This window comes from Mesocricetus auratus, unplaced genomic scaffold (genome assembly GCF_017639785.1).
Source record: "Mesocricetus auratus isolate SY011 unplaced genomic scaffold, BCM_Maur_2.0 Super-Scaffold_100009, whole genome shotgun sequence".
Lineage (NCBI taxonomy): Eukaryota > Metazoa > Chordata > Mammalia > Rodentia > Cricetidae > Mesocricetus > Mesocricetus auratus.
The window spans coordinates 2,177,680-2,205,000 of record NW_024429193.1 but is presented as its reverse complement, the minus strand read 5'-3'; the positions used below and the strand labels follow the sequence as shown (position 1 = coordinate 2,205,000).

Genomic DNA, 27,321 nt, shown 5'->3' with positions numbered 1-27,321 from the left:
ATAAATTAGAGAAACCTCGTGTGCCACGGGCTGTGGATCTGTTTTATGGCTCTGACTTAGCCGGTGCCCTTCCGCGTCGGTGTCTGCTCCGCCGCAGATGAAGGGCTCCCCCCTCCAAACTGAACCACATACCCTCCTACAGGGGATGCTTTTCACTCCTGCTTCCTTCTCGACATCGCCTCTCCATGCCAGGGATGACTCCATCTTAGAATGATCCTTGCTTGGTTTTGGTATTAAGACTTTTAACATCGGCTGATGCCACTGGCCTCTCGGGCGCCTATGCACACCGTACAAACCCACAGGCAGATGCACACACCTACGGGGGGGGGGGGGGGGGGATAATGAAAATAAATCCTTAAGGCACAAAAAGACTCAACTAAAATATTTACAGTCTCTTCCTCTCCTGTTATATAGAAGAGAGGAAAAAGTTACCAGGTCATTTAAAGTTGTTAAGATTATAATTGCACAGTATTATTTCATAACCTATTTTGGGTTTTGTCTGTAGGAAAATCACCTTGAGGTTTTCATCCCCAGACGTGTTAAAAGGCATAACTAAGCATGCTGAGAGGCTCTGGGTTTAGTAGAATATTGTCACAATGTATTACCTACAGCATACAACTCCATTCAACAAAGGCAATGAGCTTGATTTACAAGGACATCAATGGTGACCATAACTCAGATATACTGTGAGTAACCCGAGGACATACTAGAGATCCCCCTTGACCAGACTGCAATGATATTGACAAGCAATTTGCTTCACACAGGGGAATATTTTATAAATGTTCAAAAACCACAAACTATTTGGTTGAGATTCCTAGTGTTTTTGAAAAATACAGTCTCTATTTATCCATGCTACTCACAAATATTTGTCAAAATGCAAATGAGAAAAATCCCACCGAATTGAAATAATTCGTTAAAATTTCTACCTGCTAAAAACTACTTACTTTCTAAAGTGTGATGTTGAGAAATGGCGAACTCAATTAGCAATTGCTCCTGAAGCGTCACTGTCCCTTTGAAGTTCACAGATAGTGACTGATGGGCCTCAGAGCGCCCAGGTCTTACCTTGTGTCCAATTTTCAGATTCGTCGCTGCCTGGAACTTTGCTCCTCAAACTGGCAGGTGCAGGCACCCTTACCCTCACACTGTGGCAGACTTGGGACCCCCTCCATGGATTATTACTACGTTTGTCTGTTGTCTAATTGACAAAAGGAAAAAGCTAACTTTCTGAATGCAATGCCATCTTACTTTCCTCTTGAGTATTAATTTATAGGGTATCATTGACTATGTATTTATCTGAAGGGGATATGACCCTGGACAAGTCCAATGGAAGATTAGACAGAGCAAGCAGCGTATGTGTCCCTCTCTCAGGAGTGTTTTGCCTTCTCTGGGAAACACAATAAGAGCTTGCAAAATTTAGTTGAGCCAGTTTGTTAATTCAAGCCCAGAACTGATGGCACATTCCCCTTCCCCTCCCCCCACGCCCCTCCCCCCCTACACTCCTCCCTTAAAGTCAACAATGATAACTTTGGCACATTGTAGGGACTCATAACCGCTCCATCCAACCCATTTCCTGGAATGACAACAAATTCAGCTACAGCACAAGGCGGTGGACCTTATTGTTGAGTAAGCAGCCCTGAACTGCCCACCAAAAATGGGAACAGAGAGAGGAAGAGAGATGTTTTTTTGGCTGCTAAGAGGTGTCTGTCTCAACTCCATGTCCCCTCACAAATTTTAGGGAGTTTTACTCTTTTTGAATAGCAACAAGAAAGTTCACTGCACCGAACCTCCCTCCCTACCCCAAAAAAAGGAAGGAAAACTACAGGATGCTAAAAGCCCTGTCATCTGGGCACTAGGGTTGGGAACACAATGAAATCTGATCCTAGTGTTGCTGGCTAGAACCTCCAGAAATAGGGAATAGGGACTCTCAGCAGGACTCAGGGAGAGGCTGTCTGGTTCACAGCATGGAAGGAATGCAAGAAGGCAAAAAAAAAAAAAAAAAAACACACACACACACACACACACAAAACAACAACAAAAAACTAAGAACAGATTGATAATAATATGTGGTTACTGTCAGGTAAGTGCATGGGTAGAAAAGTCCTCTCATCTGTGGGATGCTGAAGCCCCATCTTTAAAAGTGGGGAGCATATACAAAGAAACTGAGGTTTCTCCCATTGCTTATTTACCTTGGGGTCTGCAGGGAGACTATGCTGCTGCTGTCTTTAGCGGGGGACTCCGTGGTCTCAAAGATGTCAGAGCTGGTGTTTAGAGTTAAGATGTCAGCGTTCAGAATTAAAAAAGAAAATTACCTTCCAGTTGAGGCAGTGTTTTCATGATAATGACTCGAAGATGAAGGAGGTAGGGCTTTTTATTTTATTTTATTTTTTTTTGCTTAGCCGCGGCACCCAGACTTAGCTAAGAAGCAGACAAGGCAAGAGAGAAAAATGTGCAGAGCTGATAAAGAACTTGAGGCTTGAAGTCTGTAAGCTGGTGACGTCTGTGTGTCAAGGGAAGGCTTTGAGTAATGGGATGGCTTGTTCGAAGCGGCAGAGAAGAGATAACTCTGTCAGAGACACATGGAGCCAATGGACACTGGGAGATCCTGAGGCACGATAAGGAAAAGCAAAAGCCATTTAAGTAACAAATGACCAAGCACTGGGCCAATATAATCCTATGGCAAAGATGTGTTTGGTTAACCCTTGAAGTTGGCCCTGGGAAAATGTGTTCCTTCCTTATTACCAGGAGGAAAGCGGGACCACTCCTTCAGTCTCCTTTGCCTGTCCCTCATGCTCTATACCCTGAGGTAGAGACTGGGTCCCCAGGTCCCAAGTCCCTGACATTTCTGACTTCCGTGTGATCAGAGCCACATCGATACTGAGCAACAAGGAGGCAAACTGAATAACAACATGTAGAATTCAATATTTGCCAAGTAAAATGAATATTTAATGAGAATCTGTTTATAGAACACAGGGGTGCTGGATTTGGGGGCTTATTGCTAAACATGTAACTCAGTTGGAATCATCAAAGAACCTGAAAGCCTGCAAGACATGAGCAGATTAAAACAAGACAAAATGCAATATGGAGACAAAGAGACTACGCGTTGACAGGACGCAAAGGCTTCTGGGAGCAGCCAGGCAACTAGCTGGGCCATGTAATGGAGTGGTTGGGTTCTCACCATCTGAGACAGTGAGGCACCTGGGCCAAGAATGAGTCTGAACTCTTCAGAGTAGGCTAGTTGGGTAAGGACAGGACACTAGCTGTGCAGTCTGCAAACACTGAACATCAATGTCTGTGTTTGGAGATGATGTGAATTATCTAAACTTCCATTTCCCTTGTTTTCATAAAACAAAACCACATCCCAAAGCCACGCATTTGTTATGAGGATTAAGAAGATGTGGCCAGCAAGGTGGGTTTGCAGATAAAGATGCTTACAGCCTAAGCTTCATGACATGCGCTTGACTGACAAGAACCTACATGGTAGGAGAAAACAGACAGAACATTATCCTCCCACCTCTGAAACGTTCACTCCCTTGCCGCATCTCCAAGGCAAGAAAACACTAAATGGTTCCCTGGACATGAACTTACCCTTCCTCTTCCAGTTCTCTAGAACAATCTCTTTATCCTATGAATACAATGGACATATGAAGAGGCTTACAGGGTCTAGGTGTCATAACTAGGAAGTGAGGTGGAAGGAAAGGAGTGTCTTAGTTACTGTTCTGATGTTCTGTTGCTGTAAAAAGACACCATGGCTAAGACAACTCTTATAAAAGAAAGCATTTAATTGGCGCTTGCTTGAAGCTTTAGAGGGCTCGTTCATGAACATCATGGCAGGAAGCAGGCAGCAGAAGCTGGGAGCTTTACATCCTGATCAACAGGGAGAGAGAGAGAGAGAGAGAGAGAGAGAGAGAGAGAGAGAGAGAGAGAGAGAGAGAGAGAGAGAGAGAGAGAGAGAGAGAGAGAGAGAGAGAGCAGTCTGGTGTGAGCTTTTGAAATATATGAGCCTCTGGAGACCATTCTCATTCAGCCCACCACAGAAAGGGAGGGAGTAAGTCTCCAAAGTCTTAGGAGGAAAGTGTTCCGGTGGTTTCCATCAGAGCAGCAAGACAGAGGTCAGCATCCCACTTTGCCCAGGTCTGAATGGGTCCCCAGCACAGGTAACTTTCATGTCGCTTTTGACCAAGTCCTAGGCAAACTGTTTCTAAGCAGCTCTGTCTACACGTCTTCTGCCTGCGCTGTCATTTCCAACAAGCAACACAGAAGATATTAACATCACAGCAGTGGAATGTATGTACAGTGAACCAAAGTTCTGTGTCTTTGGGTTGGTAAGTCACAAGACACAGAAAGAAGAAATCAAAATAAATGTACGTTTTTTTTTAAACGGTGCCAAATCACAAACTAGAAATTTTAAGCTGGCAACCAGACTGAAGACCAAAAGCAGGGGAGTGGTTCAGATAAAAGCGCCAACGGTAGAGTCAAAGATCTTTGCACAACCCACCCCTACACATGCACACAGGCACACACACACCATGCTAAGCCCTTGCCCCTCGGTGACATCCTGCTTCTCCCTGCTGACCATTGTCTTCTGATCATTCAACTGCTACTATTGAAAGGGTTTAAAGTAAGGAGACGGACAGGACAGAGCATTTTGATCTCGGCGCTGCTACTGGTTTGTGTTGAAGACTGAGTTTCTCCTGCTGCTGTAGAAAGGCAGGGACTGGTTCTTAGAGTCCCAAGCAGTGGTTTTCAAACTTCCTAATGCTGTGACCCCTTTAATACAGTTCCTCATGTTGGGGTGATCCCCCCAAACATATAAGATTATTTGTTGTTGCTTCTTCATAACTGTAATTTTGCTACTGTTGCGAGTCATAATGGAAATGTCTGATATGCAGGATATCTGCTATGTGACCCCCGTGAGTGGGGTTATGACCCACAGGTTGAGAATCACTGTTCTAAAGGGAAGGAGACCACAGCAGGCACTGAATTGTCTCACCTGCCTCTGTGCCCATCCCCAGACTCTGACCACACCTTCCTGGCTAAGCTGGGATGACAAGTTATACCTGGAAAAGGATGGAAGGCTTACACCCAGCTGTAGGCTGGGAAGAGAAAGTGTCCAGGGTCTGCCAGAGTGTTTGTAAAGCCTCCTAGTATTTGTACTCTTCCCACCAGCCGCTTGGGTCCCGCTGCTGTCTCAGCCCCCAAATAACACAGGAGACACTATATCAATTATGAAGCTGTTGGCCATTTGCTATTGTTTCTCACTGGCTATTGACCCATAATGACTAATACATATTTTTATAAGGGCTTCCTTTCCTCGTGGGAGATCACATGGTGACGACTCTCTCCTCTTGACTACATTTCCCAGAATCCTCTGCAACTCCTAGTCCCACCTATCTTGCTTCCCTATTGGCCAACAGTGCTTTACTCATCGACATATACACAGAAGGACTTCACCCATCATATATATATTATTTTAAAGCCTTATTTTCTAGATGAGACAATAAATGGGGTGCTCTGTCTATATTTACATAACTAATATGTGATGAAGGCCATCACTGAAGACGAGATTCCTGTCACAAATGCTTCTCAATACCCATCGTCCTCATTGCTTCAAGAGTCCTCTTCTAACAGGACATTTTAGATGCTACTTTCTGAGAGCAGAATGCGTGCAAAAGGAAACCCACAAGGAAATCTAACCACCCAAGCAAATCATAGGGAGTCTGTATCCCACAAATGAGGTTGGACCTGGAATTAACTACAGCACACACAGTCCTGAGGAAGCGAAAGCATGGATCTGTCAAGAATTCTTAGAAACAAGACCACACGGAGAGTGGGGTGGGGGGTAATGTTAAAAGTTCATGGGAAATGGAGCAATTGGTGAAAAGAAAGGCCCAGCCCTAGTTTCCAGCCTCCTGCTTGCTGAAAGTGAGTTCCCTGGGCTTGGTGATATCCCTGGTCAGTCCATGTTGCCCTTGGTACTCCTCAGGTGCAGGAGGTCCTGCGATGTAAAATACCACGCAAGTCAGTTTGAGGTCCCTCTCCCTCCAGTTGTATTGAAAAAGTGACTGGGTGTTCCTCCAGTGCCTTCTCCAGCCAGGAAAGACAAGACGATGTGTTTGCTAAATGTGTGAGCACCTGTGTCTTTTTCTATATCTTCACCGTGTAGGTATAAGCACTTCAGTATCGCTCTCTCATGAAATTAAAGGCAAGCTCCCTTATATCCTAAGCGTTGGATGGCATTTGACACCAAAATTTGCCACTCTGGGGTAAAATAACACTCCTCACAGGACCAGAAAGACGGGCTAATTCCGAAGTCTGCATCTGAATCGAAGTTTAAGGGGCCAGAGATGGCTCAGCAGTTAGGAGCACTTCTTGCTGTTCTCACAGAGAACTGAGTCCAGCTCCCAGTCCCCCACATCACATGCACCCTGGCTCCAGAGGATCAGATATCTTTTCTTCTGACCCCGTATGCACAGAGAGATACAGACACGCAATTGAACAGTAACTATTCAAGAGTCAGTACACAGGAATAGTCAGCCGGTATGGAAATGTCAGCTGCAAAGCCCACTTCCAGGTCTGCCGTGTGCAAAGCCCTGGCACCTCCCTGTAGGCCCACGGTGGAAGCTCACTCAGACTGTAAAGATGCCGTAGAACCGTTAAAGGGGGAATTAGAAAATATTCTGTATCCATAAAACCAGGCTATGCGCCTAAGCCTGTGACACCTGCCCCCAGATGTGTAATGGCCTCTTGGGATCACATTGTCACCAGGCTGCTGTACTTTCAAAAGCCATTGAGATACTTGGGGTATGAAAGGTGCCATATAAAAGTGAATTTAATTCCACACTCTTCCAGTAATTTGCCTCATAAATACTTCTTGAACTGGTGAAATACTTGCGGTTATAGGAATAAAACTTATGTATTCACAACCTATGTGTTATTTCATCTTCTTGGAAGTCAAAGGACTCTTCCTGTGTTTGTGATGACCAAATAAATCTGCTGCAGACGTCTTTATAACGGCTGTTAGCGCAAGTGACATTGCACCTAGAGTCAGCACTGTTATCTATCGTGTTTCTCTTGCAATTATTTTATGTGTACTTCCTTGTCAGTTTTGAGCAAATGGGATCAATTGTTTTTTTCATCATTTAATAATTCATTTCCCCTCCCCCTGAAATGTCATGATTTACTCTACAAACCAGGGAATACTTAGGTGGAGACTTGAGTCAGAAATGACTTTTAGATCTCACTGAGGAGGTAATACGCATCCACATCAGATGGTCCCGAGGCAGGAGCATGGCTCTAGTACCCACTCAGTGCTGTGGCTTGTTTTGCACAACATGGTCCTCTCTGAGCACATTTAAAACAACAACTCATTTAGCATCTCTCGGCGCAAATCCTTCAAGGCCCAGTGCCTTCACTGGAAATCTGTGGTACCTTGGTGACAAAGGTTAGAAATGACTTCCAAGGGTCACTCTGATGAGCATGACTATCTTTTTTTGTTTGTTTTATTAGCTCCTTGAGTTTTAAGTTTTGCACAATGTGCTTCGATCTCATTTACCTCCCACAACAATTCCCTTCGAGACCGATACGTGCTACCCAGGTATTCAACCCACCTCCTCTGCAATGAGCCTCGGGGAAGGGTACAGTCTCTATGTTCCCTTTAGGGCTGAGTACTCTGGTCTGTTCTTTTCTGTACCTCGGCCAGGTCTGGGTCTCTGTGTCAATCGCCCATCCACCACACATAGCAGTTGAGAGGTTCCATGATCAACTGTGACAATGCTAAGTCATGAGGAGTCAGTTTATGCCTATGTGTATTGAAGAGCATAATGGAATGCTCTCCCCCAGAGCCTATGGCATGTCTCGTCAGAGGTTCTTAGCCCGATATAGGTACCATCTTGTAGAGCAGGACTTAAATCTAGTCATAAAGGGGTTGTTTACAGCTCTGGTGTTTGTGCCACTATTGGGCATGTCTTGCCAAGCCTGCAGTTGCTACTGTGCCTTCAGAGTTCATAGCTGGGTGAAAGTGACGGTTGCTTTTACCCTCCAGGGGTGTGTGCATCCCACCTTCCAGCATCATGAGGGCCAGCCATGGATGGTGATGAAGCTTCCAGTCAGTCCTTCCTTGATTTTACCATGTTCTATAACACCATCATGTTCCAGAGAGTGACCAGGAGCAATGGAAATAACTTGTGATGTTTGGGGTCTACAGGATTTTAGGGACCAACAGCACTGAAAGAATTAACCCATCCCTAATAACGGGCTTTTTATTTGTTACCTTCTGGTGTTTAATAGAAACATTATTGCCCTGTATAGGGTAACTTCCACTTATCTCATGTGTGGGGTGTGTGTGTGTGTGTGTGTGTGTGTGTGTGTGTGTGTGTGTGTGTGTGTGTGTAGTGTGTGTGAGTATATGTATGAGTGTGGTGTGTGGTATGTGTGTGTGTGTGTATGTGTGTGTGTGAGTATATGTGTGTGTGTTTGAGTATATGTATGAGTGTGGTGTGTGTTTTATCATAAGCATTTTAGAGTTTCAATCCTTCCCCACATTCCCTGCTCTACCCTGCCCTCCACTCCCCCACCTCAATTTAACCCTTCTTGTTCCACTATTCCTTTTCATACCAGCAAATCCTATCTCCCATTCCTTGAGAGCTCCTCCCCATGCACCTTAGCGCGTGAGAAGACTAAGACAATGAGAAACAGCCATCCAATTACATATTTAAGATAGCAGAAGGTGACTCTGGTGATTAAATGTGAATACACATGAGGCTGTATATAGACCCACCCATTGGGAGGGCTCATAAACTGACAGTACGTCAGTTACCTTGTGATAAAACTGCAACTATTTTCAGTGTAGTAGGAAAGAATTGTCCTATGACTTTAGAATGAGTTTTATACATCTAATCAGGCACCAATTTCAAGCCCCTCTCAGTTCTGGAGATGTAAGGCCTCAGTGAGTCTACAGCCCTGTATGATAGACATGACCCTGCCTTGAAAAGTGAAGACTTTAACTTTCGAAACCAAAACCGCTAGAGATTCATTATTCCATGGAGTTTTATATTGGAATATGGAACAGAATATTTATATATTATCCAGTGGTATAATCAGATACAAAAAATATGCTATTTTAAAGGAAGCTTAAAACTTACCATAAAGCTCATATTATAATTTCCACATGCACACAAGTGTGTGACAGAACCCTGAGCATGACTCACTGCTTAACACCACCACGCTTAGTCCGTGGCTCGGTTGGGCACCTCTTGGTTCCACTAATTTATTTTTTTCCTGAAACCACTGTTTTTTTATGTTACAGAATCGTCTAAAGTGAAAAAACGAGAACCAAACAACTCCAGGCTTTACTAAACATTCTATAATGGCTAAAGGACTTCACACAGTGTTCTGAGACATTAGGGTATCTCCCTGGGGCCCTCTGACATAACTCACCAACAAATTCAAGGCAGTTCCTGTCTATACCAGAAAAGGCCAGAGCTGAATCGCCTCCAAATTCCAGGACATTGGGAACTACGGGTGTCCAAGCTTTGTAAAAACACTGACAAAACCAAGGACAGCACATATTCTTTGGTCTGGCAAAAAAAAAAAATACTTCCTTTTTAATTTTTTATTTTTTTCTAAGTGCATTTTTCCATGTCCTAAAGGGAGCATGTCCATTCAAGATTGTCTGGAGAGAATCACAACACAAAAGAAAAATACATTGCTGTCTGTAGTTGGAGGTTTCTCATCCTGCGGGCCGGTTCCCAAATAACCACTCGAATGCTTGCGGTTAATTGTAATTGCTTGGCCAATGGCTCAGAAATGCTATTAACTAGCTCTCAGAATTAAATGAACCCATTTCTATTATTTTGTATTTTGCCACGAGGCCCGTGGCTTATGACTTCACATCTTGCTTTCCACATAGCTGCATGGTGTCTCCCTGACTCCGCCTTCTTTCTCTCGGTAACTCTTTGAATTTCCCGCCTGGCTGTATTCTGACTGGCCATTGGTCTAAGCAGCTTTATTCAGCAACCACTAAAAGCAGCACATTCACAGCGTTCAGAAGGACATCATCCCACACCCGTTGCCAACGCGCTCACCCGACAGAGGTAAGCGCTTGTCGCTGGCAGGTACTGATAACCAACCCTTCTGAAGATGCCCCTAGGGTTTGGTTCTCTGCAGTGCTATAAGTTTCCGTGGGATCCTTGGCTTTGGTTCCCTGGCGCCACAACTGTGTTGGATGCTGAGTCCTGTCTGAACGCTCATAAGCAACAAGCTCTCTGTACAAAATCCAACTTCCAGCCTAAGGGTTAAGAATACGCCAGAATCATGTTCATCAGCCAATGAGACGGGGTTCAGCCTTGGGAGTCGGGATATGACGTTTATGCCGAATCCGGGGAGTTCCAACTTTAGTAACTTCTGGAGCTTCATAACACATACGAGGTGTGCTATAAACACTAAAGGGAAAATAAAATGATGTCACAAAGAATGCAGTAAGTTGAAGTTATGGCTGATGGCACAGGCCAGCAATCCTAGGACTTCAAGGTCAAAGCCTGTCTGAGCCCAGATGAGATTAAGTCCAGCCTGGTTGACTTAGCCAGACCTGATGCAAAGTAAAACATACAACGCCTAGGCCATTGATCAGTGAGACCCCTTCTACAGCCGGTGTGGGGCCCTGGATTTAATCCCTGATGCTACAGACTTAAAAAATAGAGGAAACTAACTCTAAATGTTGTTCTTAAATCGTCTTTAATTTACATCAGATTTTGTGTGTTACTGACTCCATATGAGCTAAACCTAAACTTTCAGAGACGACCTCAATACACAGATGTGGGCATCATGGAGAGAGAAATTACCCTCTCTGCATAGTAATTCAGAAGGAATGTTTTAGCATTCCCACGGTGATGGTTCAAATTATTCAAAATTTTAAGTGTAGGCACCACCAAATACAGTGCTAGGTAATAACAGCTCCATACCCTTGATGCCACAGCTTCTGGTCCAGTGCATTTACAGAGAGAGATGATGAACTCCACACACTTGCTGGTTGATGCTTCCCACTCTCCCTCCCCGACCCTTTTTCCCCAGCACTTGGGATGAGGAATGCAAACTCTGAAAGGATCAGGTTAGCGTCTGCAGTGCTGAGAGCCAGCAACACAGAAGCAGAAGTAGCCCTTGCTTCACAACACACTTCTTGCTTGAAGAAGACCACAGTCTCTGGAGACTCAACTCAAAGGGACGAGTGAGTCACAGCATCATGCTGCATCACAAGCCACTTAGAAGAGCCAGGCGTTGGTGGCGCACGCCTTTAATCCCAGCCCTAGGGAGGCAGAGGCAGGCAGATCTCTGTGAGTTCAAGGCCAGCCTGGTCTACAGAGCTAGTTCCAGGACAGCCTCCAAAACAATACAGAGAAACCCTGTCTCGAAAAACAAACAAACAAACAAAAAAAACAAGCAAAAAAAAAACCCACAAGCCACTTACAAGGATTTAAAATGCAAGCCAGTGAACTTTCAATTCATGGGCACTACAACCAAAGCTTCTAGAAATGTCCATGTGACTGACATGTAGCTTTGGACGGAATCTGTGCTGGGAAGCTCATTTTCTCTGTGCTCTTTGGAGGGAGTGTGTTGTGCGCCCTGGGTGCTGGGGAGACCTTGCCCTTACCTGCCTCACAGCAACTCTGGAAATTCATCATTGACTCTAATCTCTGTCAGCCTCTGATTGCCAGGGACTCTTCTCGACATGTCTGGGCACAAGAGACAAGAGCTCTGTCTTCTCTTTCTCTCCAAGGAACCTGCCCCTTCTTGGCTCCGCCCAGACTCACTTCTTTCCTTCTCTTTCCAGTTGAACAAAGGCACTTCTCAGTGGTCAGTAAACATGGCTTCTCTTGATCTGGTGGAAAAGAAGAGTGCCTTCTGTTGTCTTCAGAGCGTTCCTACCTTCCCATGAGGTAGTCATTCAGCCCTGTGAAATTATTTTAAGAAAAAAAATAAATTAATTTCTTAAAGTAAATTATCCCCCGATCCTTGAAGCAGATTTGTTTTTGCTGTTTTCCTTTCAAATATTATTTTCATTATTTATTTATTTGTTTGTTTGTTTGTGCACATGCTTGCACATGCGCACAGGGCCCACAGAACACGAGAAGATGGTGTTGGGTACCCTGGAATAAGACTTTCAAGCACTGGTCAGTTGCCCTGTGTGGTTGCTGGGAACTGGCAAGACAGAAGAAATACTGTAGAGCCTTGTTTGAAAATAGATCTTTGAGACTATTTCGGGAAAGTGGGGTTTGGTTAGGATACACAACAGAGTCTTGCTATTATCCCTTCATGAGCGTGGGGTACATGTTCTGTGATGATGAGTGAGACAGAGCTTAGGATGGCGCGAAGGTCCACACTGTACTGTGAAGGAAGACATCTTAAGAGGATAGAGGGACGCAGTGGGGAGGAGACTGGAGACTTGCCTTTATAAGCCCCATGTATAATGCAGTGTAGGCAGTGCAGGCAGTAAGGAATGGTGCGTGAGAGGACCTGCATCAAAAAGTAAATCTGATGGGGAAGTCCTGAATAAATGTCAATAAAGCACTGTTGGCCAATAGGGAAGCAAGATAGGTGGGACTAGGAGTCAAGGAGGATTGTGGGAAAGAGAAACACAGGGAGTCACGATGTAGCCTCCAGAGGAGTAAAAGGTCCGGACCCTTTCCCTGGTAAGAGAAATTCTTAGATTAACAATTATGGGGTAAACACTTAAGTCAGAGATAGCCAGTAAGAAACCAAGCAAATGGCCAACAGCTTTATAATTAGTACAGCTTCTTGCGTGTTATTTGGGGGACTGCAATGTGGCAGGGCCCAGGAAGATGGTGGGGAAGGCTAGACTCAACATAAATCCATGGTCAGAAACATGTGAACAGGTACTCGGTGCCATTAATCACCAGGCAAAAGCAACTGAAAGCCACCAATTAAACCCTAAGGAAGAGAGACAGTGCTTGGCCAGGATATGAGGTCACCTTCCTGGGTGTGGGGTTGGGCACAGAGTACCTTTATCTGTGTGAGCGGCTGAACATGCCGCTGACCCAGGATTCCTACAGCAGGACGTCGCCAGAGCTAAACAGAATGGTTAGAGTACTGTGTGCGCAGCTCGAACCTCTGAGAAGCCTCACTGCAGATGAACTGTTTTTGAACAGTGACAGAATTAGCATGACAGTTACTTCCTGGAATAGACATTACTAGAAGGGGAAGAAGTAAAGGAAGGGTCTGGGGTCGGTCACATTTCCTTTTTGACCATTATCAAGCTGTGCTGTTATCCTCTGTGTACTTTTCTGTCATAGTTCAACTAAAAAGTTCACATTTTAAAAACGTGAAGAAGGAAATTTGAGTAAAACAATACCGGTGACCAGCTTCTCTCACTGATGTACAGCAGCCTAATAATCTTATCTTCAATTAAAATCTAGCCCTGTCAGCTGAATCTTTATCCCCTTAAATTGGTCATAAAGACCTGACCCAGGTCCCACGCATCCATTCTGAACTACATCTCCTGGGTAGTAGAATCCACAAGTCTTAAAAGCCAGTGTTGTCGAAATCAATTCTTCTCACCTCGGAATAATGAGCCTGCTGCCCAGGATGGCCTCCCTGTTCCCTGAAATGATTCACCATTCTCTGACATTTAACAAAATGTGGTGCCTTTTCCCTGTTTCTAAAGCATCAGGGGAGCCCCAGCTGTGTTCTGTCTGTTTTCTCAGGACAAACAGAATCTATTTGGCACACAAGCAGCCAGGGATGCCTCCTGTACCATCTACCCCCACGGGCTTCTGAAAAATGACTTGCAATGACTTTGGCCTCCAGCAAGCATCGAGGCTTCTGGGAGGAGAGGGGAAAGGGCCTCCCAATGGGTTTTGAGGCTTATCATGTAGAAATGCAGTTCAAATTCCCTATTCTGCTTTGTTTTTTTTAATAATCTATTTTCATGTGCAATGGTGTTTTGTCTGCATGTGTGTCTGTGTGAGGATGTTGCTCTCCTGGAACTGGAGTTACAGTTCTGAGCTGCCATGTGGGTGCTGGGAATTGAATTCAGATTCTCTGGAAGAGCCACCAGTGCTCCTAAATGCTAAGCTACCTCTCCAGGCCCTGCTTTGATGTAAAAAAACAAAACAAAAAAACATAAAAACAAAAACAAAAAAAGGAGTCTTCATCTAAGGGCCACTTTGACAATTTCTTATTCATGGGTCATCTAATATCTAAAACTATGAGGGAGAACTCAAAACTCAGACATGAGGTGTCATTTCTCTTTTATGATTCTTGCCATAGAGGGCTGGAACCTTCAGTGGCTGTGGGCTTTGCGCTGTGGGGTTACCCCAGGAAGATTTAGCCTCGTGGTTTGGGAAGCAGAGGCGACTCCAGGAAAATAAGCCTGGCTTGGCCACTGGGCTTGTCCCTGCAGATTCTTACCCTGGACCTGCTTGCTGCAGCATAAAAAAAAAAAGCCTGTCAGGGCTTTCTGCCTTTATTTATGAACATCTCCTTGGCCTTTTCCTCCCAGCATTTCAAATTTATTTCCCCATTTAGGATCCACAGTTGAGACAGAAATGTCGCCTTTAGAGAACTCCCTAGAACTCTCCATAGTCTGTGTCAGGACCAAGTGGATAGCTTCTTTTTCCTTCCCTTTATTACTTCTACTCCAGGATTTTATAGCCCACAACCTGTTCCTCAGAAGCCATTAATCTTCAGCTAACTGGGAGTGAAACAGTATTTGAGACTTTTATCACTGGGTTTCTTCAAACATTTCCAGACTTTGCAATTGTGTTACCTGGCATTGACTGTCATTGATTTAAGACAATTTTGGCAACCCAGATTATTATTTTTTAATGAGTCTATGTCTTAACTTGCAGTTTATTCCCCCTCTTTAATTTGTTGGTGTGACTGAGTATGTGACCAGTGACATGCCGGCAAATGTTACTGTCTACCACGGTCCTTGCCACCTCATGTGGTTTGGAAGTCAGAGCATTTGTGAGTCATTTTGGTGGAGCGCCACACTCACAAACTGTTCTCCTGAGTGGCTGTAAAGTATCTAAGACCCAGTCAAAGAGTGAAAACAGGAAGGGAACATGTTGACGCACTGTGCTGTGACTCCATAAAGTCTAGGATCACAGTCTATGTGGCAGCTTGGAGCACAGCCAGCTGAGCTTGTGACCACGATTATGTCAGGGGTGTGTGTATTCTGTGGACCCCAGACTGTCCCACCATTTCCCGTCCTATGCCACACAGCAGAGCAAGTGAACACTGGTGGACATCAGTGTCTAGACCAGAAATGGGCACTGTAAAGAGAGGCTTTTCCTTGCTAGCCGCTTTGGTTTATCACCCGCCGGTTGCCTGGGCTCTGCTGCATTGTAGTCCCCAAATAACACACAAGACGCTGTATTAATTATGAAGCTGCTGGCCTTGCTTGTTTCTTACTGTCTAGCTCTGACTTAAGTAATTACCCCATAATTGTTAATCTAAGTATGTCTCTTACTGGAGAATAGTTCCGGGTTTCCTACCCCATGACGTTACATCTTGACTCTCCATATGTTTCTCCTACCCAGAGTCCTTCTGGACTCCTAGTCCCTCCTATCTTGGTTCCCTATTGGCTCAACAGTGCTTTATTGACATAATCACAGGACCTCCCACATCAAGGCACACCTTTCTTCTAAAGCCAAATGGCAAATATTTTAACTTTGTAGGTCTTGAGGCATCGATGATAAACATTCAGCACTGCCGCAAAGACTCAGTTCTGAAACGGTCACACAAAAGTGGGCACAGATAGCATGTTAATGAACAAACAGCCAGGTACCCATCCACCCCCCCCCTTCTGTTTTTGTATGGCTCTTGAGATAAAAATGGGTTTCACATTTTAATGCTTTTTAAAAATCAAAAGAAGAAGAACATCCCATGACATTTGAAAATTATACGAGATTACAGCTTCAGTGTTCATAAATAAATTTTACTGGACATAGCTATGCCTGCTCGTTTACATATTGCCTATGAATATATTTGCATGCCAATGGCAGAGTTGGGTTGGCAAAGTAGCTACAAATGACACGGGATCTTCCTTAATAGCCTCTGGTCATAGCAGTCTTTATACCCTCAAAATATATAAAAAGCAAAACCCTAGTTTGGGGAAAACTGTGGATCCTACGATCAAAATTTGATGAAGATACAGGAGAAAAGAGATTATTTTATACTTTTTAGAGAGAATCGGTTACCTACAATTATTGATGCAAGAATCAAACCCTGAAATGATACTGACAGGTGGAACTAAAAATTATGTGAACCATTGGTGCCAAGGGTCTCATCTCCATCAACTTTAGCCCAAAAGTGAAAATGAGCATTTCACTCATAGCTGTGTTATCCTGATAGACATGCCACCAAACACTAGGAAAAATGTTCACCAGCCGATCACGAGCCGGTTGTAGGTTATCCTCTTCCGTAAACTGTACAAGTCAGATAGGGATTGCTTGTGATCATTAGAAAAAGAAAATGCCTTTATCACACCAGCAAAGTCCTATGAAGATTAGACAAGATACAGCCCACTGCAAACTTTTGCTGGAGAGAATCTGAGCTACAAAGCAGGCCTCCAAATCATCTGTGTCTGTATGCTCAATGATTAATAGTTTCCCTCGGGAATTAATGGTAGGGGCCACAAATCCATCCGTTCTCCTGCTTTTGCATTTGACATGCCCTCCAAAAAGATAAACATTTGGTGTCTATTATATACTAGTGCTGAAGGACCACAGATGGCAGCTGTATAAGGAAAGGCCTTGGACTCCTCCCAGCAACACTGTAACTAAGGAAATCACTTATAGCTAATGGAAGGGGATTCATGTAGATTTAGAATTAAAGACATTAGAGAGCAATAAGTCAAGAGTCAAACAAGCAAGATGGAAAATATGGCTGAATGAGGAGAGGTAGGTCGCAGAGACCCAACAAAGGCTTCTTGCAGGGGAGCAGCTTGCAAGGAATCTTAAGTGTGAAAAACACACAGAGCATTTGATGAATAAATAAATGAACTTTCAGTAGAGGTTTGAAAAGAAAAACAAACACAAATCCATGGAATAATTGGCCTTCCAGACTGTGGTTCTCCATGTGGCTCAGATGGACAAGTAAATGTTGTCGTTTCTATTTCATGTCCTTATCCAAAAAAGCCTAATGGCTAAACCGAATCTTTGAGACAGGAAAGGACACACTTATCGCCATGGAAATGTCCTCAGAGGGCGTGGGGAAGAGCACAGATGAAGAGAAAGCAGGGTTGAGCTGCAAGCATCTGCCACACTGAACCGTATGTGAATGTTTGTGACTTTATTGGCTTCTGTGTTCTCAGCCACATAGATTTCAAATTAGTTGCAATCTTTGCTTTACCTAAAATAATTACTGACCTTCCTACATGCTGGTCTTGTGAGTGACCATACGCTAAGACAGTCGTGCTGATAATGTCTAGAAACATGTCTCCTGGACAAAAGTGCAGGTCTTTGATGTCTTTGCCTGGTTCCTGTGCAGCCATGCAGACACAAAGTGAACACAATGAGCAATCCACAGTTGATTCCCTTTAACTGACTGCCTTGTCCTGCTTTAAAACGTGGATGACTCATAGACACCCACGATTCCTATCATTTGATAATATTAATATTCAAAGCCTTATGAAGCTGCCTGCCTGCATCAGTCAAGCTGATTGAGGTTGTAGGGCCAATCAAAACACAGATAGAAAACTCTGCCCTCCTCGAAGACAGCATTTCTAGTTCCGACAGCAGAAATGCAGACCTATGGCCATGTCTCTCAAACCTTGAAGTGCATTTGACCCATCTGGAGATCTTGTTTAGATGCTAATTCTTGTGCAAACATCTGGATGAGACCTTGATTTTGTCCCTTCCTACAAGCTCCAACAGCTGACAATGGTGTTGGTGCATGGGCTATCCTGAATGGAGAGATCTGAAGAAATTGGTGTGGCATCAGTCTCCTGAAGGAGAGCTCCTGTCTATGAGACATACAGTAATTTCACTTAAGAAAAAAATACACGAGAATTGACCTCAGCGTGTGTAATATTGTGAGGTGTTTGATGTATCAGAGGCCAGCTATACTTTCCCTTTACTGACAATCAGTGCAATTTGCATTCTGAGAGCACATCTCTTACCAGAAATGTATCTTATTCGTGCAAAAGCAATGTCTTCAACTCTGTTTTAGATTCAATTGCTGGCAATGTGGAATTATGTAAAGGCAGTCAATTAGACAAATGTACAAAATACCTTACAGACTATGTTTGAAGTTTCTCAATGCACAGCTGTGTTGATTAAATGTGTACTGGTTTTCTCATGGAATAAGGTGCAATGTGACACAGTGACCGTGTTATAGAGTATTGAGCACTTACTGGGATAGAGTGTCGAGAGCGTTTACTGGGATAGAGTGTCGAGCGCTTACTGGGATAGAGCGCTGCATGTCACATGGTGATGGGTGACACACAGTTCCCTTCAGAATGAAGTTCAAACAAGTGTTTAAAAGAGGAAAGGATTAGGGAGTGAAGAAAAAAAGTCAGAACAAACCGAGGTGAGGGCTGGGAGGTGGGTGGACTCACAGGTTAATTGATAAAAAGAACCTGTGAGCAGAGCCCCCTTCTTCTGAGATTTTCAATGACAGGCATGTGCAGCTGTCTTGGGTACATGCATTCACACAATGCAAAACGTACTGACGAGTGGGTGGACAAATGCCTCAGAATCCATTTGAACCCAAGAAACTGATGATAGGGTGTATTCAGGACCTCCCATTTAGGCTCTTGCCTGAGCGCCTCCCTTCCACGGGCCTGATGGAGTGAGCGGATCTTTGAATACACAGAAACTTACTCTGTCATCTCCTACTGCCTTGTCTGTTGTTTAGAAAATATGACTTTTGTTGTCCCTCCCCAGAAAGAATAAAAGAAATGTTAGGAGCACAATAAAGAGTGGGGGTTGGAAAAAGTAGAATTTGTGAGGATGCTTGTCTTGAAAAAGCCGTGAGGGACTTTGATCCTGTTGTTGAGTGACAGTCTCAGGACAGCCAACGTGAGAGTCCTTGCTTATCCCTTTGTGTCTCTGGCCATCACTGCTCCTCACTCCTTCACACACAAGTGGGCTCTGCTCCACTGTGCCGTCACTGTCCAGCCGACCTCCCCTGACCTTTGGGATCAACACACTCAAGACTTCGACCAAGAGGACACTAACCGATATCAGGCTATCTCATGACTACATGTCCCCACTTTCCTTGAGAAAGATAATCTTTAGGCTTTCTCGTCAACCAGAATTATAAGCTTAGGGTTCTACCAGTTCACAGCAGACTCTTAACTAAGGACCATGGTCTCTGGATCTTCAAGACACATAAAAATCTACTGTGCTTGTGTAATTCTTCAACCTGAAAAATGAAAAAAGAAAAAGGAAAAACTAAGCGTATACACATAAAAGTCTTTCTTTATTGCCTTGAAAGTAGTTCTTCATCCCTCTTTTCAGTGGAATGAGGGTGATTATGTTTGCTTAGGGAGCTTATTATTATGCAAAGTACTGTTTCAACACCACGGGGGAAAAAATGAAGGTTCCGGAACTTATCACTCCTGAAGTGCCCTCAAAACTGGGTAGAAATCTCTCCATGATGGGAAAAGGTCTCGGTGCTGATGGGTTCTCTCACAGGATGCAGACTGAAGTATCTTTGCAAAAGATCTATTAATTCCCCCATGCCAAATTTGAGCACAGCCCCGGAGGTGAGGACACCTGCAACATTGTATTTGTACACTGCTAGCCTAGCAATCTTTGACTAAAGGCTTAGAAGGAAACACTTGTTCACCTTCAAATCTCTCTCAACAGTTTACATGGCTTTATCTGATACCAATGAGTGAACCTCCTTGTATAATATGGTTTAGTAACTGTCTGGTTAGAAGCACAGATCAGTCAGTAACCACAGTTACTTGAACCAGACTCAACCACCGTATGCCACAGGGCATGCAGCCTCTACAAGAAGACCCTGCTGACTTGAATTTTACCTACGCCTTGAAAGACTGTTGTCTGATGAAACGGTTGTTCAGGGCTGAGGATATAATTTGGTTCAGAGTTCTTGACTGACAGATACAGAGCTGAGTATCAATTCCCAGTACCACAGAAAAAGAAACAAAATATCATTAGACTATGAAATCCATATTCCATATAGCTCTCCTACCTTTAACTTGATAGGAATTCATCCTTCATTTTAGTCAGTGATCCCTGGCTTGGATCTTAGATGAGCAGCCTTCCTCCTTCCCAAATATCTCACACTTGGCTAGACCCTCGGACTCACGCTTCCTCAAGTAGAGAACGTGGATACTTGTGAAGACATAATTATCCACCAAGTGGACAGGAAGTCCGTAAGTGTTCTGAACAGTCTTGCATAAGCCCTAGACTCATGTGCCAGCTTTTAAGAACATGTATGTGCCTGTGCTGTCACTATGGTCTCTGATAGAGAGGAGCCATTTCCATTTTCGGGAGCTGTGGTTTCACTGAGCTATGTGCTGTATATAACTCACCCACTTAAAAAAATACAATTCAGTAAACTTAGTCATGAAATTATTATGCAAACATGCCCAGCATTTAATTTTGAACATTACCTGCAAAAGAATAATTCTCCCTGTAAATGTCCCAACCCCACATTGCTTATAACCCTAAGCAACAGGTTATTAGCTTGTACTGCACACTTCACAGACAAGAAATTATAAGGTTTCATAATGAACTTTCTGATTAAGTTTTTTTCAGGCAAATAATGTTTCCTACTCTTACTAATTTTTTCCCTTGCCCTTGGTCCATTTTACAGCGATATGAACCCACTGAGGTTCTAGACTAATTCCTAGTGCTTTTGTTGAGAAACTTTTTGAAGTGGAAATTCTGGGAGTCAAACTCAGGTCCTTGTACTTGCAAGGCAAGGACTTTACTGTCTGAGATATCTCCTCAACCCAAGCAAGGGAGAGAGGTGTCTCCGAATGTTGTTATCACAAAGCAGCAGTCGTTGAGAGGGAAGGGCTGCCTCAGCGAACCCAGTGTGTTATCCCTGCAGCCTTTTAGCTGCTAACATCTGCCTGACCATGAAAGAGAGAGCATAGATCAGGAACAGCCTGGCCAGTTCCCAGGGTGAGGGCAAAGTGGACTGAACTGTACAGAGGATCTAACAGATGTGGGAACTTCTGATGGGTGACTCTCTGGACGGACAGCGTAGAGCCCGCTGGCTCTGGGTGGAGGATCTGGCTGTCAGTAAAGGAAAGTGTGACACAGCCTTTCATCACAAGGATTCCGTCCTGCAATCCACGGAGTATTGAATTAAGATGAAACTCAGCTTAGACTTCCAGGTTAACTCTTAGGTCTCTCCTTTTGGTCTTAACTATACTTTTTGCAAACTAAGAAAAGTCTACTGCTGCACACAAAGCCACAACACTAGCAGATTTGAATTTGAAGTGCAGGCTTGCTTCCACACAGAAAACCATTTTATTTCATGGAGTATAAGCTCATTGCAAATAACCGGGTTATATTATTTATGAAAAATTTTCCTAAGTTAGCCCATGATATGATTATCTTTGTCAACCTGACAAAACCTGGGAAAAGAGTCTAGTGAGGGATGGCCTACACTGGGCTGGCCTGTAAGCTTGTCTGTGGAGGATTGTCTTTGAGTTCATTGATGTGGGAAGATTCAGTCCACTGCAGGCAGCACCATCCCCTAAGCGGGTGATACTGGACTGTAGTAGAATGGGGAAACTGATCCAAACACAAGCAAGTATGCAGGCATGCTCTTCCCTCTGCTCTCCATTGTGGGTGTGATATGACCTGAGCACCATGCTCCCTATCACTGTGACAGAGACAGACTGAATCCAGATTGTGAGCTGTAACAAATCCTTTCCCCGTTCAGTTGTCACAGCAACACAGAAACACAAGGGGGGGGGCAAATAGCAAATCTCTTAAGGTTTTATGTTTTCTGCTTCTTCTCGAAAGGCCAGCACAGTAAGAGTGTTAAAAGTCATGATGGATGGATGGATTAAATCTAAGATCCTTCCCCCATGTCTCAGTTTTCCCTGTCTGCACATGGGATCTTGAGGATTAAATACATGTATTTATGCAGGATTCTTAGACTAGTATCTGAGTAAATGGTGTCTGTAAGACCAGCTGCCTGGTTGATCTGTTCTTCATGCCAGCAATCCCCTGCCAATCATCTATCTCCCTACATCTTCTCTTCTAGTACCCAGGCTTGTTAGAGTTTATCCCCCACTGGCCCGACACAAGGGAAATGTTACAGGCACGTGAAAGTGGGTGGTTTTTTTTGTTTTGTGAAGCACAGGCTTGAAAAGTGGCAGAGTACACATGCTTATTAGATGGGACTTAACAGGTGCTGCTGTATGGGGATCCGGTGAGAAACCTTAGGCCCACAGAACAGACTTGGCCCTCAGCGCTTCCAGGCCCCTTGACAGAAGGCTGTGCACCAGGGTAGACTTTCCCACCCTCCCCTCTGCAGTGAGCATGAGAGGCTCTCGCCATGCTCTGTAGAGCTGTCCTGTGACTCATATTCTGGAACTGTCTCTCTTGCCACCAGCCAAGGCTGTGAGTCCCAGTCTCCATCCTGTGTCCCTTTCCTGTGTCTGAGGAGTTGGCATGTATTTATGTGCGCGTGCATGCATGCATGCGTGTGTGTGTGTGTGTGTGTGTGTGTGTGTGTGTGTGTGTGGGCATGTAGGGGGGGTTGGGTGTGGATGTATATGTGTTATGCATGTATTCTGCGTTTACCTGTTCTGTGCATGCCAGTATCTATTAGCTTAAATCCCAGAAGGCTCAGACTATAATGTCACAGTCTCATTTTATAGTCGGCAGGATTCCTTAAAATAAAACCAGATGTATATGTACCGCTTCCTGACTTTACTGAATAAAAACGTTTCCCTTAACACACATTTAACCGCGCAGGTTACACCAGGAATTATAACATTTGCTTTCTAACCCCACTAGTCAAAGGAAAGGAAGCATTACCTATTTGTATTAACTGAAACAAAGCTAGCAGCCTCAGTCTAGTTTAAACTACTTGACTAATGTGCTTGATAAGCACTTCATAGAAAAAAAAACAAGAATAAATGTTTCTCCGCCTTTCTGTAAACGCATGGTAAGATTTAGTGTTAAAGAACACAAAATATGGAATGCAGATTCCAACGTCAATTAGAATATGTTGATTCGGGTCTAAAACATCATTACACTGAATGGATTAACACAAGAACCAAAAGACTTTCTTCTCCAGGACAAAGGGAGCCTGAGGACAGTTCCTTCCTCTCTGTCATCAATGATGTGAACAGCGTCTCTGGTTCCCCCATCCATCCTTTGGTCCCCTCCACTCTGGGGGAGACTTAGGTGTCTTCAGAGAATTCCATACATGCATGGAAGAAGCTCATAGCAACACCTGACACTACACATGCCCAGGCAGGGTGACATTTCAGATAAACTAGCACAGCAAACCCCAGTGAAATAGGAGCCAGTGGGTGCAGGCGCAGGGGAGAAGTTGAGTGCAGCTCCTGGCTGGGGTTTCTTTGATCATGGTTTTCAAAGCAGGTGCTGTGTTTACTGAATCCCATTGTCACACTCCATTATGAGAGGCAATTAAGCCTATGATAAGTTAAGAGGTGATGTTGTGTTTTAGTTTGTTTTTTTTTTCCAATCTCGAACAACCCGTTGATTTGTCAGCTTTTGAAAACTGATAGGAATTTTTCAATTATACCTCATGAAATACCTGTTCTCACTCTGAGTGTTTGCAAAGCAAATGTATCTTGGATCCGGTGCTGCTGTGTTTACAAGCCTGGATCTGATTTACTAAGCTTAAAGAGATAGTGAGCACACAGGAAGAAAATCAGATTTACATAATTTTCTGCTTGCTTACAGAACTCTGCTGTCAAGAGTATCTTTTACATTTGAGAAGACTGTTTATTATGATGAGATGAAATGCCACCTACAGAGAAGTGCATTGTCTTCTAATTTAACTTCTCAAAATAAACTATGAGCCGATTTGTCACGGTGGCTTAGAAATCGCTGTTGTAATCAAAAGCAACTACTCTGGAGAAGGCCACATTTTCCTCTACATAGAGAGATTTGGGTTGACTCCATACTTTTCTCTGTGAGGTTAACGTGCTGTTACTTTACATGGCAGGAACACTGTGATCCAAACGTTGCTCCCTTTATTCCATCCCTGTTCTGTTTGTGCCTGAGAGTGTCAAAGAGCAGCTGAAGTGGAGAGATGGTCTAGATACCAAGATGGACTTGAAGTTTTGCAGGAAGAATGGGTCTTTCAGGGTGTGTGTGTGTGTGTGTGTGTGTGTGTGTGTGTGTGTGTGTGTGTGTGTGTGTGCCCTTTTCCCCGTAGTAGAAGGCAATCAGATAGCAACCTTGGTGGATGAAGGGAGCTGAGGGCTTTCTTCTCTCTTTCACACTGTATACGGATGCTTTTGCTGTAAATGATAAGTGCTCCAAGCCAAACCTCTTTTAGCTATAGGCTTGTGATCACTGCGGAAGGGGGAGGAAGTGCTGTACCCGACGGCCCACAGGACCCTCTTGTTCAATCAGGAACTTCTGGGAAAGGTTTGGTTTCTGTCCTGATTTTTTTGCCTTATGTATTGTGAGCGCTGTGCTTGACTAAGCCTTCCGTCACCCTTTCTAAATTCTGTTTGCGCAAATTTGCCACGGTGCCTTTATTTTGTACATCATCTGTATTTGCTATCTGACCACGAAAAAGTTAGAGAAAACAAACATGACTGTGTCCTGGCCAGGATTAGTTTGTTCCTCATTGAACAGAGTTCAGATGTGGGTGTATTATATAGAGCAAGCATGTGTGGGGTCATGAGGTTGAAGTCGAGCTTCCCCTGTGAATTCTGTGCAAAGACCGTGTGTGTGTGTGTGTGTGTGTGTGTGTGTGTGTGTGTGTGTTTGTGTGTGTGTATGGAGACACTCTGTCTTCGAGGACACAGTGCAGGACCCGAGTAAGCCTGGCTCGTAAGCATCTGGAGATTTTTTCTTTTTGGCGGAGCATCAGCTTTGATCTGAGTCCCTGATAGATACCTTCGTGGTTGCCGCTTTCATGGGTGGGGAAGGGTTTGTAGAGAACATGAGTGACAGGTACAGCCTGAAATCATGGGTCGTTGTCTAAACAGGGCCCTGGCTAGGGAGCATTATTTAAGCCATAAGAACATTTGCCCTGCCACACTCTCTTGGGTATTAAGGCCTCCTGGTGTGGGAAGAATTGCTCAGAATTGAAGTCTATTGCAAAAATTTCCTTCTGAGGGACGAGTGCAACTGTATGCTGTTTGGCAATGAGGTCCGGTGTGGCCCAGGCTGACCTGGAACTTGCTATGAGGCCGAAAATGACCTTGAGTTTCGGACATTTCTGCTTCTACCCCAGAAGTGCCATCACATCCAGCTCATGCCATGCCCAGGCCTTTTACATCAGCACAGGCAACCTGCTCACAGTTTGTCCCGCAGGCCCGGCTGCTCCTCTCAGTGGGCTCCTGCTTACCCTGGCTGTTTTAGAATAGCTGTAATCCATTTTTATTTTCATGATTCAGAGACGAAGATATAAAAGCAGGTTTATATTATGGTCAGAATTTCCCACCTAAATATTTATTTAATGTTCATCCATGAGCAATTCAATAGAGTGGGGGTGTTTTTAAGGGCCTTCTAAGTTATTGCACTTAGTAGGCTCATACAGTTGGGTAACCTACCTAGTAACGGGTAGGGACGCAGAATGCCCAGCGTGAAAAGCTATAATTACAGGGATACAAAATGAGTGTGGTTGTTTCTGGCTGAGCTTTCAATTATAGACCTCCTGTCTCCCAACTTCCCAAGTCCACTCTTTCCATAAATCCCTTTTCTTCTCACCACAATCTTTCATGCAACAAAACCTTCCCAGGCAACTCTCATACCGACTTCCATTTCAGGGTCAGTGACAGTAATGTAAGGCCTGTCCTGGGTGAGCCCTCAGCTGCTGTGCCAAGACTCAACCTGTGATTTGCCCAGTGCTGATTGATAGACTTCACACTTGACATTACAGCCTTTTCCTAGCATGTTGGCAGTAAGATATCATCCTGTCCCTAGAGGATCAAAACCAAACCAAAAGAAGAAGAAGAAGAAGAAGAAGAAGAAGAAGAAGAAGAAGAAGAAGAAGAAGAAGAAGAAGAAGAAGAAGAAGAAGAAGAAGAAGAAGAAGAGGAGGAGGAGGAGGACGAGGAGGAGGACGAGGAGGAGGACGAGGAGGACGAGGAGGAGGACGAGGACGAGGAGGAAGGAAGCAAGGACGCAAGGAAAGGAAGAGAGAGAGGGAGGAAAGGAAAGAGAGAGAAAGAATAAAGAGATAAAAAAGGAAAGGAAGGAAGAAGGGAGGGAGGGAGGGAAAGAAAGAAAAAAGAATAGAGAAAGAAAAAGGAAAGAAAGAAAGAAGGAATGAGAGAAAGGAAGGAAGAGAGAAAAATAGAGAGACAGAGAAAAAGGGAAAAGGGAATTGTTCTTTGAAAATCATGAGAAAAATACTCACAAAAAAACTCTAATGACCAATTGAGGGATACTGAGCTAGTCAGTTTGCACATCTCATTGGACCACGTGAATCTGCATGATGCTACACAGATAAGCCAGTTCAGATGCAATTGGCATTGACACCATTCTTTACACATTATGCACAGTAGAACCAACTGTGTCAAAGAGAGGGGGGAACTGGGATTTGTTTTCAGTGTTCAGTTAAATTAAAAAAAAATGTTGGTCTGTATAAGCAGGAACATTGCTTGTTAAATTGCTCCATTTCTCTTATTGGCAACACTCTACTCTCAGTTCATACTTGTGGATAGCGACACTGTTTCTTTGTAAGCAGATAGGTGCCATATGCTTAAATGTTGCAAGAGATACGTAGTCACCCGTTTCTATCAGAGTATCCAAAGACTGATTTAAATATCATAGACAACAAAGAGCTTAATATTGAAAGAAATTTCAAGAAGATTGTTAAGAAATTTCTAGGGTACCTTGTACCCTTATTATAGCCTATATCTGTGGTGGGGGTGGGAATGTGTCCTCCTTACATCCATAATGTTTGGTGGGGGTGGGGTTAAAGCAATGACATGCTAACATTCAACATCTTTTCCCTTCCTGGTGAAGGTAGAAAAATTCTGATGTCATGATTTAAAACAGTTAACTCAAACACAAAGATGTAGCCCAAACCTTTTTATAACAACTTGTTTCTGAGAATGTACCGAAATGTTTGATTCTTTTAAGTCTTGCAAATAAACTTATAGGAAACTTTGGAAATACCTTTCAACAATCATGACTGCAAACACCC

The 27,321-nt window shown here is 43.9% G+C and overlaps 1 protein-coding gene and 1 long non-coding RNA gene across 3 annotated transcripts in view; one reads left to right on the top strand and one right to left on the bottom strand.

Moving 5' to 3' along the window:
* Negr1 (neuronal growth regulator 1) overlaps nt 1–27,321 on the top strand; it is a 727,936-nt gene that overhangs the window by 687,004 nt on the left and 13,611 nt on the right. The window lies entirely within an intron of this gene.
* LOC121142266 lies at nt 9,344–20,568 on the bottom strand. The gene is made up of 3 exons (XR_005879242.1): nt 20,179–20,568; nt 11,645–11,944; nt 9,344–10,439 (listed from the first exon to the last, which is right to left on the bottom strand). It is a non-coding gene; the product is annotated as an uncharacterized LOC121142266 (long non-coding RNA).